The sequence below is a fragment of the Electrophorus electricus genome, chromosome 16, assembly GCF_041902795.1.
Source record: "Electrophorus electricus isolate QZ-2024a chromosome 16, ASM4190279v1, whole genome shotgun sequence".
NCBI classification, from domain to species: domain Eukaryota; kingdom Metazoa; phylum Chordata; class Actinopteri; order Gymnotiformes; family Gymnotidae; genus Electrophorus; species Electrophorus electricus.
The window spans coordinates 16,062,020-16,079,811 of NC_137512.1; the positions used below are offsets into that span (position 1 = coordinate 16,062,020).

The window sequence follows — 17,792 nt, forward strand, 5'->3', positions numbered from 1 at the left end:
AGAAAAGAAAAAATTGAACAAATAGTGTAACCCAGTGCTTTCAAAGGATCAACCATCACAGTTTATTGGAACTGGAAGTTCTTTTTTCAAAGATGGCCTTTCTGTGTACACAACACGGGAGTTCTGTGTGCTCAGTTAGGGTGGTGTTTCTTGCCATCATAGTGAAGGACTTTAAGAGATGGCATGGCCTTTTTGTATTTGTTGACACTGATGTGAGAGAACCTCCCCCCACCCTCCACCCCCAGTGACAGAAAGCTATGGACAGCTGGAGACAGACAGAACAAATGTGTGTTTTACAGAGGGGGATGAGACTACTGATTTGCTCAGTTACATGTCTGAACATGTTTCATTAAGCCATGCAATACTAAGGCAAATAACTGTAAAAAGACAAAAACCTGAAGGTTGTAAGAGTATATATGAGAAATGAACTGAAACATTTTTTTTTTATTTACACAACATATAGAAGACATGGCATTTGGACATTTATTATATATGGATGTATACCGTATGTGTTCATATATATCATACATTACAGGTCATTAAAAGCCTTCTCTCTGGCTCACAAGCTGCCTTCTGTGGCTTCCATGTGAAGGCAGTTGGGCAGAGAAGCATGTGCCCAGTGCTTACCCCAGCTCCAGTGTGGAAGTAATGTCACTGTGCATTTCACCCCCCACCCCCACCCCCTTCCCCGCTCACCGGTCCACCTGGCCCACCCCTAGGGTCCTTGGGCATCATCAGGCCGGCATGTCCAGGTGGCCCCAGCAGCTGTACATCAGACTGTGCACCGCTTCCTCCTGCCTGATCTCATTTCACTCCCCGCGGACGCACAGCTGGGTGAGGCGGCATCTCGGACTGGCCGGCCACAGCCTATAAATAGAACACAGCGAAGCATGTCTGTAAACAGGAGATGGGGGGGCTCAGGGTGAGCAGAGGGAGTTATGGGTGTCCAGGACTCAACACTGTGTCAATGGAGAGGCATTCCTCCTCCTGTGTGCGTGTGCTTGTGTGTGCGTGTGTGTGTGTAGAGATGTAGAGATTTTGGACAAGCTTTTAGAAGTTTTTTTAGTTTTTTTGTTTTGTTTTTTTTTACACTGTATTTTGTGGTCAGCTCCATGGGGCAAATGATTTCCTCCACCACCAAGCCAAAAAGAGATGACCTAGCTCTTTGACTGTGTGAGCTAAGATGACATGGCTCTTTGACTGGGTGAGCTGAGATGACTTAGCTCTTTGCTTGGTTGAGCTGACTGGCTATTTGCAAATCTTCTTCATCATAAATGAGAGAACAATCTGACACTTTTTGTGCCAAAAATCTTCCCATATAATTATATGTTTGACAAGACCAAAGTTTGAGGAAGCATTAAAGCAGCTAAAAAAAGGATTAAAAAATGTAATACTTTTAAAAAGGGAAAAAAGAATGTGAAACATTAATTCTATCATAGGAGAGTTGCTTCGTGATGTCAAACTAGGGCAGTGCAGTATCAGAGCTGGAATTGGTCTCTACCCAATCACAGTCAAATACTGCTGATGCAAACCCAAACACTTGAAAATATATGGCTTGCGAAGCTGCAGATCTCTTGTAAAAATGTAATGCGGAGCCGATTAAGGCCAGCCCCTCTCTTAGCTTAGCTTGCCAACTCACACGTCTTAATGGAGCAGTGGGCCACAGTCACATAGATGACTCTGTCAGCTCTGTATTCATTACGGCCTGTCTACTTGCAGGGGAACAAGGTCTGGCTGGAGAACTGGCGAGTTACCACTTCTGAGGCAGGTCAATCTGTGGGGACGGTAGCCATTTTCCTCCCAGGCTACCCAAATCACAATCACCCAGATTTCTTTATGCAGAAATACGGCTGAGCAGGGGCTTACCCCAAAAAACGAATTAAATTTTCTCCATTTGGGGCTGTTTTTGTTCTAAAGACTCACATACCAAAATCTGCCTTGCATTTTTCAGTTTTGTCATCAACATTACCTTAATTATTAGCAGCTTAGTCTTCCATATCCTAAATTAACCATATGTATTTCAATATGTTTGCATTTGGAATAAAGTCTTTACAAAATGATTTATGTAACTGTGTTTATTGTGAATATTATGAATACTATACATATTTTATATAAACTTTGGTTTGAGGTGTTTTTCAATACATAATTATCAGGTGTATCATTTAATGCAGAGAGAATGCTGCAATAATGCTATAATAACCAAAATCCCTCAACAAATAGCTGTGTGTCAGACCCTGTCTTCCTCATGTCCTCAGCTGCCAATTAATCATAAAAGGGGTGACCTCTGCTCCTGGGGTTTGAGGTTTTTCCAGCGTTTGTTGTGTGTGTGTGTGTAAATGCGTGAGCATCTATAAAGCGAGAGCAGAGAGAGAGCTGTACGGGCCTGCACTCGGGCATACATCCTTATTAGCTCCTCTGGAGACACACGCCGCTGCAGATGACCTCTGCCCTCTGGACTAGGTGACGGATGCAGCGGTGGTGTGGGCTGTCGGGTTGTCTGGCAGCGTGTTGTCTTCACTAAGCCTGCACCTCTCTGTGCCCTCATCCATCCCACCCTCACACCGCTCCTCGCTCCCACCCAAGACACACTGAGCCCATTATCCTCCCACTGGTGTGCAGACCACTGCTGTGGCTCCAGACCCGTGCCCCGCTTTAACCGCGGCACGTTTTGTTTATGCAGCGACCTGTGATTGGTAGATGATGCGGTGTTCTTTTGCAGAAATGCTGAAGTGACCGCGGCTGGTGCGATAAATATACAACGCTAATATCAGTGGTCGTGGTGGGGCTAATTTATATGCAGCATGATAGATGCACACTTGAATATGTTGGCTCATGCTTAACATGCAGAAATGCCTCTAATACGTTCAACAGGAATATGTCGAATCTGGGAAAGAAAGAGGATTTCTATGGTGCCTGCTCATCTGTTAGGATTTCCAGGATAAAGCCAGCAGGAGGCCTTCCGGAAGGTGGTCCCAGTGCAAGCACTCGAGAAGGAACGCTCGCAATTTGTCTGGCTCTGAGAGGGCTAGATTAAAAAAGGGCTCTGCGCTGAAGTCAACAAATGGGGACGCGTTTTGCTTTTCATCTGCGGCCCCTTCCCCTGTCCTCCTGGCCTAATGCTTTAAAAAGCCCCCCTTTTGCAGCTTGCTACCTTAAGCCGAAACACATTTGGAACATGGGATGCTGCAGTCAGCTTTTCTAGATATGAAGATCACATCTAAATGGGCTTCTGCTTTATTGGCAGGTCTCCCAGTGCTAATACTTGTGATTTTCTGTGAAGACTAGAGCCAGTTTGGACTGCATTGTCTCATTTTTATAAATATCCACATCCACATTCTTAACTAGATCATAGAAGCGTGATTCTAATGCTACACCTAACAAAGCCTATGGACCGTTCATTTTTTTCATCTCAAGTTACTGAGAATGGAATTGCATTTTCTGTACAGTTAACCTCTTGATTTCATTGAATTACTGTTCCCACAATTTTATGCACCCGTTTTCAAAGACACTATATGAATTGTAACTTTTTTTTTTTTTTTGGTCTGATTTTTGAACACGAGCCAAATCTTTATGTTGTGCATTGCATTTTAAGACACCTGACGAGTAGTATATAGGATTTCCTACTGCCACCATGAAAGAGCAAAACATAGAGTAAATCATATATTAAAAGTGAAAAATTAAATGATTGGTTTTTAAACTGAGGCTAAAGGTCATAATTTTTACATTTGTATTATTTATTTATCTTTGTTCCTGCTCAAATAGAATTCTTGGATGTAAGCATGTGGGTATAAGACCCTGTGGATATAAAGCACTTTTGAGAGGCAGGAGTTCATACATCGTAAATCAAAAGTGAGCCTCCATCTCCTTCTGCATGCAGAGTCTCGGCTGCCTGTTCGAGGCTCGTCACTGTGCCGGCCAGCGATTGATGGGCTTAACCCTTGAAGTGCTGCGAGAGGTGTAATTGGCTTTGCCTTTGTGTTCTGTCTCTCTCTTGTGCTCTCTCTCTCTCTCTCTCTCTCTCTCTCTCTCTCTCTCTCTCTCTCTCTCTCTCTCCCCCCTCTCCACCTCCCTCCCTCTCTCTCTCACTCTCCTGCTCTCTCACTCTCCCGTCCTTGGGGGCCTCCCCACACCCCCCCAGTCATCGCCATGTCTGGGCCCAAAGCCCGTTGCCATGGCAACCCAAGAAGAGTTAATGCAGCAGGAGCCAGAAATTGTATTATCTTTTCTCCCCCCTCCTTTTTTTTCTCATTTTTTTGGAAGAAGCAATTCTGAGAGAATTTTTGTTCATGTTAGCATGCTAATGCACCCTGTGCTAAATAACTGGCTTTCTGGAGCTGGCTACAAGGTTGAGGGGAGCTGAGATGAGGCATTTTTATTTTCTGAGAATATTAGAATCTACTAGTGAGAGAATATAACTTTCCCAGCATTTGTCTTTGAACCAATAATAATAAAAAAAAAATCATGATGGCTCTCTAGGGTCCATGTGCGAGAGTGTCACTATGAGTTTAAAGACTTGACTCTTTGACCTTCAACTAGCTCAACATACTCCCTCAAACACGACTTGTTTGTGTATCCATTTGGCAGCAGATAAGAGCAGACAGCTGTTTGGGGATTTTGTCAAGTTGCGCAGGACCCTCGGGTGGTCTGAGTATCAGCCATTCACAGAAATGAACCAACTACCATCCTTTTGTGTGAAATGAAAACACCATTATTGCCCAACCCCCAGAACACATGCAAATCAGGCTGGCTGGTTTGGAGCACTCCCTTCTACACCACGGCACTTTAACCACGTATAGCCCATCAGCCTGCGGCAGTTTGCCTGCAGACACATGAACCTTGTTGTGTTCTTGTTTGCTCGGCTTCTAGTGCTTGTCTCACCAGATATTCTTCCCCGGTTACTAACAGTGATAAGTGTGGACCAAAGGGCCATCAGCCCCCCCAACCCCCAAATCTGTGTGCCTGATTTCCCCAAAATCCTCTTATTAACCACTTTGTAATCCCTCCATCCTCTGGTGATAAACAAGATGGAATGGTGCAAGCTCTAACCACTGGAAAATTAATAGAGTCCATTAGGGCATGAAAGCAGGCCAGGCACAAAAGCAGAGGAAAGCGGACGAGCTAGTGTGAAACAATCCAGATCTGTGCTCATACATGGGCTGGTTTGTGATTCCTCACATGCATTGGACGTTTGCATGGGTTATGACTTTTTTTTAAAATGATTTTTATGATTGATTTGCAGCGTTCTCATGCTGTGGGAAACGTTCCCGATCGGCTGTCATCTCTGTGTGTGTTTGTGTGTGGCAGATGTTAAGAGTAAGAGCGAGGAGAAGACTGACCTAGGAATGGATTTGCATTAACATGAATTTGCAGTGTAATTTAACAAAAACTCCGGCTTGTCCTTGGCCTCAGCCTGCCACTGTAAGTCAGTCCGCAGCCTGGTGACCTCCTCCTGGAGGAGACCAGGGCATGGATGAATGGAGGGCCTTAGCCCCTGTCTCATGGTGCTGGGTAATTAATTTGTGAGTACTCACCCACAAGGAGTGGCAGAGAGGAGAGCACATGTGCGTGCGTGCGTGCATGCATGCGTGCGTGCATGCATATATAGACATATGTACACACAAACCCACAAGAATGTGCTTGTGAGAACACACACACACAAGCATGCACAAGAGAAAACACACACGCACGTGTTAGAACACACACACTCACTTTTGTGGATGCTTTGTGGTGGATTTATCAGTTCCTGTGCAGTTGATAGCTGAGGGCCTCACCCATAATTCTAATCTCCTTTTTGTCTTCACTCTCTCCGCTGATAAATTGGCTGTCCGTTGTTATTCTTCCTTATCAGGAATCGGCGCCTGCTCTTGCTCTCCTGCTCGCGCACTTGCTCACTCCTGTGTATGGTGTGTCAGAGATGTGAGGACGTGCATTTGGATGGTTACTGGTACACTATGAAATCAAAATGGCTAGTATGAGAATATGTATATGTTAAATCTTTTTTTTTGTTATAAATTGCTCACATTACTTTGTTTTAATTGAGTAAAATGTCATTCACAGCAGGAGTCAACTGTAATGAAATGAAACGGCCTACTAAAAGGAAGATCCCTTTCATTAATGCAACAAATTTGATTCATTAAATCAATTACATTAATTACTTATAAAAGAATAATTTGCCTGGCACAAGAAAGTATTGGGATAAAACCATTTGCCATCATTTTAATTCCTCTTTCACCATGACTAGTGTGGAAAATGCACTGAAAAATACTCTGAGGAAGCACACTAAATGTCATGAATAATGCACTCGAGTGTGCAGAGGCTTGGTCTTTTGCCTACCCTCCTCTCAGCCATTGTGTGCCAGGCTGTGTCCTGCCCATGCCAGCGACAGTGTAAACTAACAAGTCCTACCAGCACTCGTTTTCAACGTCCACCACCCCCCGCCCCCAAGTGCCCACTCAGATCAAAGAGTTGACGTTAAACTGCTGTTGGTGACACACACTTTCCTCTGTGGGCAGTGTTCCTTACTCCATGTGGTGGACATTACCCCTTGAGACAGACAACTTCTCCGGTTTCTTGCAAATGCACCTCTCTCTGTATGCAACGCCAGATGACTGTTATTAGCGGCTCTCTATGGCCCAAGTGCACAACTTTCCGGAAAAGGTCAGAAAAGAAAAACCTAGGTAGGAAAAAAAAAAAGGGCGAAAGAAACGAGTTCTGGCTTCCAAAGCTGCATGTACTAATGGCACAATAAAACAATACTGTAAAGCAGCCACAGAAAATAATTGCAGATCTGTGTTTTTATTTGCTCAAGCTCCTGGGTAATAAAGCAGGTAACATTCATTACTGCTGGGAAGATCAGTGGGCCCCAGTGGAAAATCAAAGGAAGCCTACTGTCCAGTTCAGTCCTTTTAAATGTAGAATAAGGAATGGTAGCATGGGCATGCCAAAACAATTATTATAAAAGGAGGTGTTTACCAATTCATACCCATTCTACTCTGTTCTGGATAGATGGACTAATTGTGGTCTGGGAAGGGAACTCTGTAACTAACAAATACTGCATTGTTTTGGCAGTTGTCTAATTGTGCAAGAAAGACTAAATCCTCTATTTACTGTATGTTAAATGCTAGTCATGGTTCTGGATCTCTGTCTAGGGAATTGTGCAATTTGTTAACTATTCACAAACTGCAGATAATTAAACTGATTTCAGAACAGCAAGGCGTTGTTGTATCCTGAGCACAATCAAATATAAAATTGCTTCTTTCCCAATCAAAATCTCAGTCAATGAACACAATTCTCCTTAGCACTAGAACAGTTGCACACATGCACAAAGAGAGATCCTCATTGGTCACCCATTTTTGTTGCTATGCTTCCTGCTGTAGACTGAAAAAAGCCCCAGTTAGATTGACTCTCTCTTCCTTCAATGGAGTGACTGGTGAGTCATTATCTGAAGATTAGTGGGAGAGCCAGGCCTTGGCCCAGTGCGGCCCCAGGGTCAGCGGACCTGGCAGGCTCTTTGCTGCTGCTGAGCCGAACGCAGTGCCGGTTGCGCCTTAACAACCTTCGAGAGCTGCCTGCTTTTCAGCGACTGGAAAGGGAGGGGGTGGAGGCATATGCAATGGGGGCACTTTATCACTGCTTCTCTTCCACACTTCCACACTGTCTAATGCAACCTATCTGATCCTGTAACCCCCCCCCCCCCCCAAGTTCTCTGTCTCTGCTACTAGCTGCTACTCTTATAGTATTTCTTTTGCTTTCCTTATGTCACCTTGCTGCAGCATTGACTCTTGTTCTCATGCAGTCGATGTAAGGTCATGACGCTGATCTATGGTATGTCTAATTTTTGAAGTGTGATGTCAATCATCTACAAGGAACTGTAAATATAAGACAGTGTTCCTGATAAGGTGTTTATCTGTCTGTGGTTGATCAAAGATATTTAATTTCGTCCATTCTCATCACAGCTGAATTGTAGGCAGTTCTATCACGCATATTCTATATTCCATATTCTTCTGTCATATTGGTAATTCTCATCCAGTCTGTTGCTTTGCCCTTTAAAAACAATAATCGATTGATCTCCATTTCTCAGAATTAAACCTTTGACTGCAGAGATTTCAAAGTCCTACATTAATGTGTTAGAGTCTTTGATCACTTAATTAATGTGGGATTTAAAATAATCAAATAATGTAATTAAATGCTAATTCAGTAAACTTAAGCGGTTAGAGAAAAAAAATAACTTTGACTTGTTTCTTCTAAAAGATCTTTTCTTTTTTTTGTACTTTAAAAAAATATATTTCTCTCTTGGGGTAAATGGCAGATCGTCGTAGCTTTGATAAACAGCCCGCATTAGCTTGAGTTAAATGCGACAGTTTAAAGATCTCTCGTTGTGTTGGATGCTTTTATGCGCGAGGCTTGGAGGGCGGCCTTTGCTGCGTGCGCCGGGATCGAGGATTTCCGTGTTTGTTGCGGTGAGAGTTGCAGGATCAAGAGGCCTCTTGTTACTGAAAGCCAGCTTCATAGTCAAACAAGATAAATTTGTTTCTGCGAGGAATTTGGAAGAGGGAAAAAAGAGAAAAAAACCATAATAAGGCTCTGTATTGCCAGCCCCCATGGTATCAAATGAAACAGCGTTTTTAAAAGCAGTGCAGGCCAATGCAGAGGAGGAAAAGCTTGGCTCCGACAGGTGGAAAAAATTGTTCCGAGACAGCAACGGCTGCACCCTGAACTCAGTAATCCAGCGGCATTAGTGCTAAGGACTAAGAGCGAAGACACGTTTAAAGAGCACTTGTCGGTTTAAGTAGCCGCTGTTTTGAAAAATGAGCTCAGTTTCCTTTCGAGCCCATAAGCGTTTTCCTGCTAAGCAGTGGTTATTAGCTGCTTAACCCGGCAATGTGCATTATTTATACTGTAGAGTAGTTGGGCTGCAGAGAATAGACGTATCAGAATGTGAGGTTGGACTCATGAATGATGACAAGTGGCCCGTCTCTGCCTCTCCGGTAATGGATAGTGTGAAATTCACGAGTGAATGCGAACCATTGACTCTGCGGAAAAGTGAGCACAACGTCTTATAAGTAAGTGTTGATCGAGGCTGATGGCAGTAAACGTTTACGGTCTGATTTACGATGCCCCAGCCAGAGCGACTTCTCATTAATTGCAGTCTGTTCTTTCGGTTAAAGAAAAGCTGATATATTTTTCCACGACCATCGACTCGGCTCGCGGGCAGGTATCGCTCTCACCTTTGAGACGGAGACGTCATCAAAATCTTTGGCCTGACGTAAACAAGTCTCAGGCGCGTGCGAAAAAAAATCTCAAATTCTCTGACCATCTGTTTAAAGACATTGTGAATATTCTGGCAGCCAGAACTGATCTGTGTAATGTCTCTCTCTCCTGTCGTCCAAAGGCCCTCATTACGGAGATGTGCTGCATTTATTACGATGACATCTATTGCGCTTGCTCCCATTACACGAGCGTTTGATGTCCTTCAGAGGGTAGAGGGCAAGTGTGTCTTTGTGGCGTCGATGTTAAATGTCCTTGTTTGATGAGCTGATAAGAGATTTCCCTACACCTTCTTTCATGCATTTAGAACAAGAAAGAACTGCCTTTAATAGGTCAAAGTGCTTATTTAGATCAGCTGTCAGTATTGTATATCAGGGATGTAAATTAATATTTGGTTAACAGGAGACATGTAAATCATGCTTGTAAATGCTAAGTATATTTAGGTATTATTTTTCACCATTTTGTCTGATCAGCAGTTGACTCAGCTTTTCGACTGCATGGAGGTTTCGTGGTGTGCCCACACAAGGCTGCTGGGAGCCCTTGTAGGATTCATCTGTACATCGTGCTTAGAGACTGAAATTGCCTGCCCTGCCTAAAGAAAACTCTGGAGCATGGGGACATCCCCAGATTAGCTTTGCTGAGTGTGCGCAACCAGGACATTGGACACCACTTTGAAATTACGTTGCACCTAACTGGCCAGTGGCCCCATTTTTTAAGCATTCTAAATTAAAATATGTAGGTTGAAGACAGATTCAGAAATTAAGATAATTCAGAAAGAGCCTCACAGAAGCAGCCTCATAATGCTTTTCTGAAGTCCAAATGATGTTTACTGAGTAAATGCTATACTACCTAAATTTATTGACATTATTGCTGCATGCAATTTTTGCTTTAGACACCAATAGCCATAAAAGTTTAAAATAAACGTGATTTGATAGAAAGGTAAGGGGTCTGTTCATCACATTTCATGTCACTAGTGTCCTTGCTGCAAGTTTATAGTTTGCAAACTCATTGACCAGCCCTATACCTGAATGAATAATTATGCTTTTGTCATGTGCATTGTGACAATGAATTTGACATTATCAACAATACTTACCAGAAATTGTGTTGCACCAAACTTACCAGTAAACCTGGTTTTCTTTACTAAAGTATGTGTGCATGGTAAATGCATATTTGCTGATAATCAGTGGCTTTCAGGAGCAGTAAATCTCACTGCCATATGCGAGCTGGGTCCTTGTGTTGGCCTTGGCCACACAGAGCCGGCTGTGCGGTGCGACAGTGATTGATGCTCTCATGTTACTGCGAGCTGCTGGGGACTGGAGCAGGTAGTGGAGGTCTCTGGTAAAGCCCTCTCCCACTATGACTGTCATCACCAAGCACGCTGCCCACCATCCCCTCCTTATTATTGAGATAAACCCAGTGGAGAGCATTAGTGCTCCCCCTGCTTTGAGTCACCTGTCTGCAAGCCTCAGGTACCCGGTGGGCATTTATCACTGTCGATTTGGGGCTCTGCTTTCGGGTCAGCGTTCTACTCGCTGGAGTAGTTGTGCATTTTATGTTTGTGCTCCCCCCATCTTTCAAGTGCACTTTGAAGTGGCATTCTAGACCAATACATCCAACACTTCACAATGGTCCTCTATTAGCGATGAGAGCACACTGCCATTATTATTAGAATATGAGGAGCTCTCGTTCTCCATCCAAAAGTAAACATGGGCAGAACTGCCCTCTGTAATCAGGGTCCTCGAAGTCCATTACTGATAATTTGATAAATAAACATGCTTCATTTAGTCATGAAGTCAGTAGAAATGCTTGTCTGGGGGGGTGGACTGGAGACTAATGAGAGAGAGAGCCAGTGGCCTACCCTGTTGGATAGGCTGCATGCAGCCACGGTGCTTGGTCCTTCTCAGGGGATGTATCTTTAAAATGCTGGAGAGAAAGGGGGGGGGGGCGATTTCCTTCTGGCAGGATGCCCTCAGAATCCTGAGCACTACCTTCTCCTCAAAGCCACTGATTAGCCAGTCTTTCTTTTTAATGTTAGCACTCTCGCTTGCAGCCAGGACCAGGAAAAATAATGTGCATCACAGGCAGAGAGATGAGTGGTCGGGGGTGTTAAAGACGGACATGCAAAGACAGATATGATGAGTGCTGAACATGTGGAAAATCTCACAAGAGTTAGAACTTTGTTGTGTCTTAGATGGTGTGAGTGTGTGGTGAGAGAGGGCGATACAGAGAATAAGAAAAATATATTTTCTTCAATAGAGAATGCCACAAATGCTCCAATAGCCAATGTTATTTAGGAGAAAGTACCAGAGTGTAGCCTGAGTAAATCAGTGGTATGTTTAAATACTACATAGCAACAAATAATTCCTGTCATCATTGATATGTTTTGTGTCACCTTCCCTTTTGGGGTTTAGTGGTCCAAGCCAGTAGCAATGGTATAACTCATATCGTAGTGTAAACAAGTGAGCAAACAGTGCCCCGTGTGAGGGTGCTCCCCTCTGTGTGTGTTTTTCCATTATTTCAGGCACGGCAGCGTCTGATTGATGAGCTGGTGGCAGTATCACCTTGCTGAGGGTCAGGCGAGAGCTTTGTCTCAGTTTACAGAGCCCCCCAATAATGTTGTTTTGGCTGCATTTTATTTCCAATGAAAGCTCTTAAAATATAAAAGGAACATGTCAGGCATGTATTTATAAAAGCTTGGCTTTAAAAAGGCATGTAATCAGACGTGTTTGGTCTGAAAACAAATTATTCTCCTGTGTATGATTGTATGAATCGTTATCATGGATTTTGCAACATATCGCTTGGTAGTATGACACGCCTGCATTTATTCTCTCTCTTTCCTGGCCTCTTTACAGTCTCTTTTGTGAAGTGCCGTTCAGCTTTCACTCGCATTAATTTCCATGCTTGTGAAATGTAAATCACCAGGCATATGGGGTGATTTTACTTTTTCACCTAACACACGTGCTCTGTTATTCTTCAGACTAAAAGGCCTCCTTCAATTTGTTGGTTTGACAGTGGTTGATCTATAAAATCTTCATCTAATCTAACAAGCAGCATTGGTGAAGGACAACAGTATAAAATCGATCTTATAAATATTTAACCAAGTTGCATTAAAATGATCCTAGTTGTATGTGATGTCCACCATCACCTTTTATTGAGCAGTTTTGCACAATGCTGCATTGGCTTATGCTCTGTGCTGTTGTATGATGCCAAGCGATTACCACTCCAGTTTGATTTCCACTGTATATTTATGCGCAGTCAAAGTGTGATTTTGCAGTTCTTGTGGTTTATATTATGATGTATTCCATAATTTACTAACATAATGTATGCTGTTATTTATGGTAGTTTGTCATTAGTAAACAGCTAGGAAGCAATGATCTATATAGTTGTTGCACATATTATATGAAAAAAGTCCTGATTTATCCAAACTGTTTTAAATACTGGTTATTCATCAAGTCTAATTTATCAGTGCTGCTGATACACTACAAGTAATTTGTTCACACAAATTACTCTGCAACCACTTTTTACATCAAATAATTGAATCGACAGTGTAACAGAATGAAATTGAGTCTCTGTGATGACTAAATATCCACCCTCGTACCAAACAGGAGCAGAAAAATAATTAATTTGGTTGGATATTGAAGGTCCCTGAAGTTTATTGTTTTATTTTTATTTTTCAAACATAATTTGAATGTTGTATTTTTGGCTATGTAACCAAAAATTGAAGAGAAGGATGTGGGTTTTCATTTCAATGCCCCATGCACCAGAATCAAAGATCAAAGAAAAATGTCTTGTTTAACCCAAATACCATGTGCCTAGTGCTATACATTTCATGAGTACTTTCCCCCCACATTCCCTTCACTCTTCTACGCTTCCTCCCATGTGTCTTCTGTAAGGCCTGTAATAGAGTTCCCTCTTTATTCCCTCTGTCCTTTTCATGTTGACAAGCCGTTGAAATTTGGCACGAAGTGTCGATGTGGATTTCCATGCACGGTTGGGCCATGCTGGAAAGTGCCTGTATGAATACACATTTGATGCCTTGTCATGTTTTGTCACAGTTTCAAATAATCCTATTGCACGTTGATCAAATATTGTATCACCTTAATTAAACATGGCACTACTCACGCACAATGCATGGTAGCTTTCCAGTTTTTTTTTTTTCTTAAATAAATTTTAGCATTTGCAAAGCCTCATGAAATACAGAAATGTCAGTAGTCACTGGCTGACCCAATATTTCTTAGTTTACTAATTTTAATAGATCACTGTTTATTACATGAGTAAATGGATATATCCTTCACTGTCTGCCACATTTTCTGTCCTTGATGGAGCTTCAGAAATAGTGGACGTGGCAAATTCGAGAGCCCTCACATGTTTTCCAGTGTGTACGCGGTGTAGTGTTTGGGTCTGTGTAGACATGTGTGCATGAGTGCGGCTTATGAGGTCATAGTGGTTGTCTAGACATGACTAAAACCTTACTTGTTTTCAGCTGTTCTGTCAGAGGTGTTTATTTACATCTGGGTACGCCAGTGTCCGTGTCAGGGTAATGGGAGTGAACACCATCTCCAACAGACAAATCCACAGTTGGTGCCAGAAATAAGTCACACTAGATTTCTAACTGTCACATATATCACAAATATATATACACATTTATAAATAAAGTAATTCATTTGTTTTGTCAGGCTGTCTGGATACCGGTACATGCCAGAGTCTCTAGCAATAGCTAATTATTTAAAAAAATCTAACATTAGTACCTTAAAATCTGTGATGAATCATGATGAGAGTGGCATTTCAAGAAAGAGGGAAAGCACAGAAGAAACTTGCTGCTATGACTAACTAAACAAACAAAAAAAAAAATTACAGACTGAAAAAGCGAAAAGGAAAATTAGGCAGCTTCTGTTCCCTGTCACATATCAGGCCAGTCAGGCATCAGCCATGTCAGGTTAACACATGTAATTGGGTGAACTACACAGCCTGGCCATGTGCCACTGCTGTTCTCTCTAATGAACAGTGAGGCTTTTACCATGCACAAACCATTTACAGCCCTTGGCCACTGCTGGATGTATCTGTATGTATACATTTGATAATGTGCCCAGCATTGGTTAAAGACTGGCCTTTATTAAGTGTGTTTACTTTGACCGCCACCTAAATCTCGTAGGACAACGGAGGCCTGGGTTGAAAACCTGGTGAAAAAAAGAAAAAAATGTAATTATGTCTTCTGTGCACTCCATGCATCTTGCAGTCCATCAGGGACAATTTCATTGCCATGCAAATTTGAACAGCATGCGATTAAGGACAAGCCAGTTATAATTACCCAGAATTCCATTCGAGCTAAGTTACAGAGCGGAGTGTTGTGATTCCAGGATGCTTACTCTAAGGAGTTGCAAAGTGAGGTTTACTGGTGGCACAGAATGATGTGTTCTGTTAACAGACAGTCTGAAATGAAGATGTCAGACATGTAGGTAGTTACACACCTGCCAACCTCCTCAGTCCCCCACTTTCATTCACTCTATCACAGTTCCTCGATCTCTGTCTCGTTTTCTCTTTCTCTGTTATGCTATGTCTATTACTTCAACCAAGATCTGCCTTTTATACAATTAGAGGGCAGAGGTTGGAAAGCTCTTTGTTTCCTTCAGTAAGATAACATACATTCACAGACGATTTTTATTGTTGGTAAAGCTTATTGTGACTGTTGACTGAATTGAGTGAACAGGGTTTTTTTTCTGGTTTTAAGTTTTGAACTAGGTTTTATCATCATATCTCATTTTTAAAAGCTTGATTTATTTTTTTTATGTGTTTTTCTTGTACACACTGGACATGCCATTTTGTAAGGAAAACTACTAAAATGGTGAACATCATGAATTTAAAACCAGAAAACTCAAAATAGACAGATTACATTTGCTTCTTGAACACATGCCACTTGCTTTTAACTTCATCCGTGGATCTGCAATTACATCATAATTGAGGTAAATTCCTCTCAAAATGAATATGAAATATGGAACATGAAAAAGACATTAATTTGAAGTCGGTGCCTATTAAGGCGTAATCGGCGTGCAGCTGCCGTAATTTCCGCTTCTGATTATGCGGAGTGCCAAGCGCTGTCCCCGAACAGAGGCACGCTCCGGTCCGTCGCCACCGACTGACGGCATGGCGCTGCGGGTGTTCCTCTCCGCCCGTTTAGGGCGTGCCCTGGGGGGTTGGCTGTTAGAGCTGCGTCTGCCTACGCCATGATCCCCGCTGCAGCGACAGGCAGAGACCGTGCCATTTGTGGACAGTGAGATGATGTCCCAGAGCACAGGGAGGTCTGTTTGCTAAATTGGGTCAAAATCTGGAAACAAGCCTGAGCTTGCTGCCTGCAATATTCATGGGGCGACATTTCAGATGTAGCATGTAGTCCAGGCGTGCTCTCCAATTGGCCCATGCAGCTAATGTCTGCATTGTTCATTAAAAGAACAAGAGATTTGGGAAAGAGATGTCGGAGCAGAGAGCCATTTAAAAAGGGGAAATATTTCAAACTATTTATGTCATCCCTTAAATTTGATATGCTGTAATGCATACAATGATTTTTTTAGGGAGATACTGGGTATCTATTACAACACTGTTTTCAGTCTGTTGTGAAAACATAAAGCTTGACAATGATATCGGAATAGGGTGTTATCATTAGCCGTAGTGTTTTCGTGCCTGCATAATTAATTATTAATCGGTGTTCAGTGTCCTCTCAGTGCATTACAAATACACTGTAGGGTAGCTGTGGAGTGTGAAGTGCCATAACTCTTTTACCACTGAGTCATTCTACCACTGGCAGGAGTGGGTGAAGAGTCCGGAAGCTTCCTTTGTGCGGCCCAGTGCCTTAGCCGCACGGCAGGGCCTGAGTGAGTGGGAGCTCAAACAATGCCCTCCTTGAGGAGACGGCGGGAAGCCACATGGGGGGGGGGGGGGGGGTGAGGAGGGAGTAGTGTCAGTGGCTGAGGTGATAACCTGGCACCTGGCAATTACTGGCAGCAGCACTCATTAATCTCGGAGAGTGGCTCCGACAAGACGACGAAGCCCAGGCCAACGCAGCCGTTTATGCTACCTGCGGTTAGGCCCTAGGGCACCGCACGGGGCAAGCTGGCATTTTTAGAATGTTTTACTGTTTCCACACGGCCAGATGCTGGACCTGGGCTGGACACAACGAGACCAGTCACCATGACCGCCTGTCGCACCTCCCCTGCCCTTATGCAGCTGCAAAGCACTCTGCCTCCAACAGGATAACAGCAGTACCAAAAAACTAGGCATGTTGCACCTTACGTACGATTCAGATGCCAAATCAAATGACATTCATGTGTCTGGAACAACCTGAGACACTGGCTTCTTATACTAAGAGAACTTAAAAAAAACAAAACAAACAAACACAAAAACCCAGTGGGTGAAGGCAGGGGGCTTCCCTCGGCAGTGCTGGGATTTTCCCTCAGGCAACACTGTCACCTCACTTACATAGACAACCCCAGGTATCTTCCCCGCCATCAGTCCCCCATCCCAGGGTTTTAGAAGTCAGGAATCAAACTGGAGCTGATCCCCATCTCCAAACGTCATCTCCTTAATGGGTATGACAAGTGGGTCTGTATAATTACAATCCAACAAAATGATTGTAACAAGAGGCTAAACACTTAGCCGTACTTTTAATTAGCCAGTGTTTCAAATTAATAATTGCTGCTTAAATCAGAAGTCCGCCCCGCTGTTGAGGCGGTTGCGACATTCTAATAATGGTGGCACTCACAGCTTATTAGGGTTCTCTATGGGAAGCTTCCACTTTTTTTGGGGGGGGGGGGGTTGATCTGTGAATGAGGGGAGAGAGGGGTGTGAAAGAGACAGGCAGACAGTGTATTTGGTTATCTTCCAAAAGCAGTGGAGCTCAGCCAAGATTAAATTTATTCACTTTAGCATGAATATCACTGTTCTGTTTAGGTTCCTTGCCCCCCCTTTTTCGATTTGGTGTCAGAGAAATGTGGTGGGGCCTGCATGGGGGAGCAAGTGGACAGAGGACAGGAAAGTAACCACACATCTCATGCCACACATCTCACGATGCAGTCATGAAACCTGCAAACAAGCTCTTACTGATTAGGACTCGGCATATTTTGAAAATCTAATTTTACAACATATGGATGGGGGGGGAGAATGTTCCCATTACACATCCATTCCCGGAGACGGCTTAGCTGCTGTCCTGCTGTCAGGCTGTACACATGCCATGCCTTGGGGTTATCGGGGAGCACCTTGCTTCCCCCCCCCCCCCCCCCCCCCCGGTTTCTTAATTAGCAGGCATGACCCCACTCTTGCCTGGCCTGCTCTGCATTAGCGGGGGTAATGTAGTGTCGAGGGATGGCGCACCTCCGAGACCGTGCTGCTGACAGCTGTAAATGTGATCTATCAGCCTGTCAGGTGGTTCTGTCAGGTGCGCCTGGCGTGCTGACATAAAGATAACTGACACCTTGGTGTCATTATGGCCAGGGAGCCGCCGTCAGTCTTCCTCCCTCACGCGCCATCTCTCTCGG

The 17,792-nt window shown here is 43.5% G+C and overlaps 1 protein-coding gene across 3 annotated transcripts in view; it reads left to right on the forward strand.

The window, feature by feature from the left end:
- aff2 (AF4/FMR2 family, member 2) overlaps positions 1-17,792 on the forward strand; it is a 139,884-nt gene that overhangs the window by 14,227 nt on the left and 107,865 nt on the right. The window lies entirely within an intron of this gene.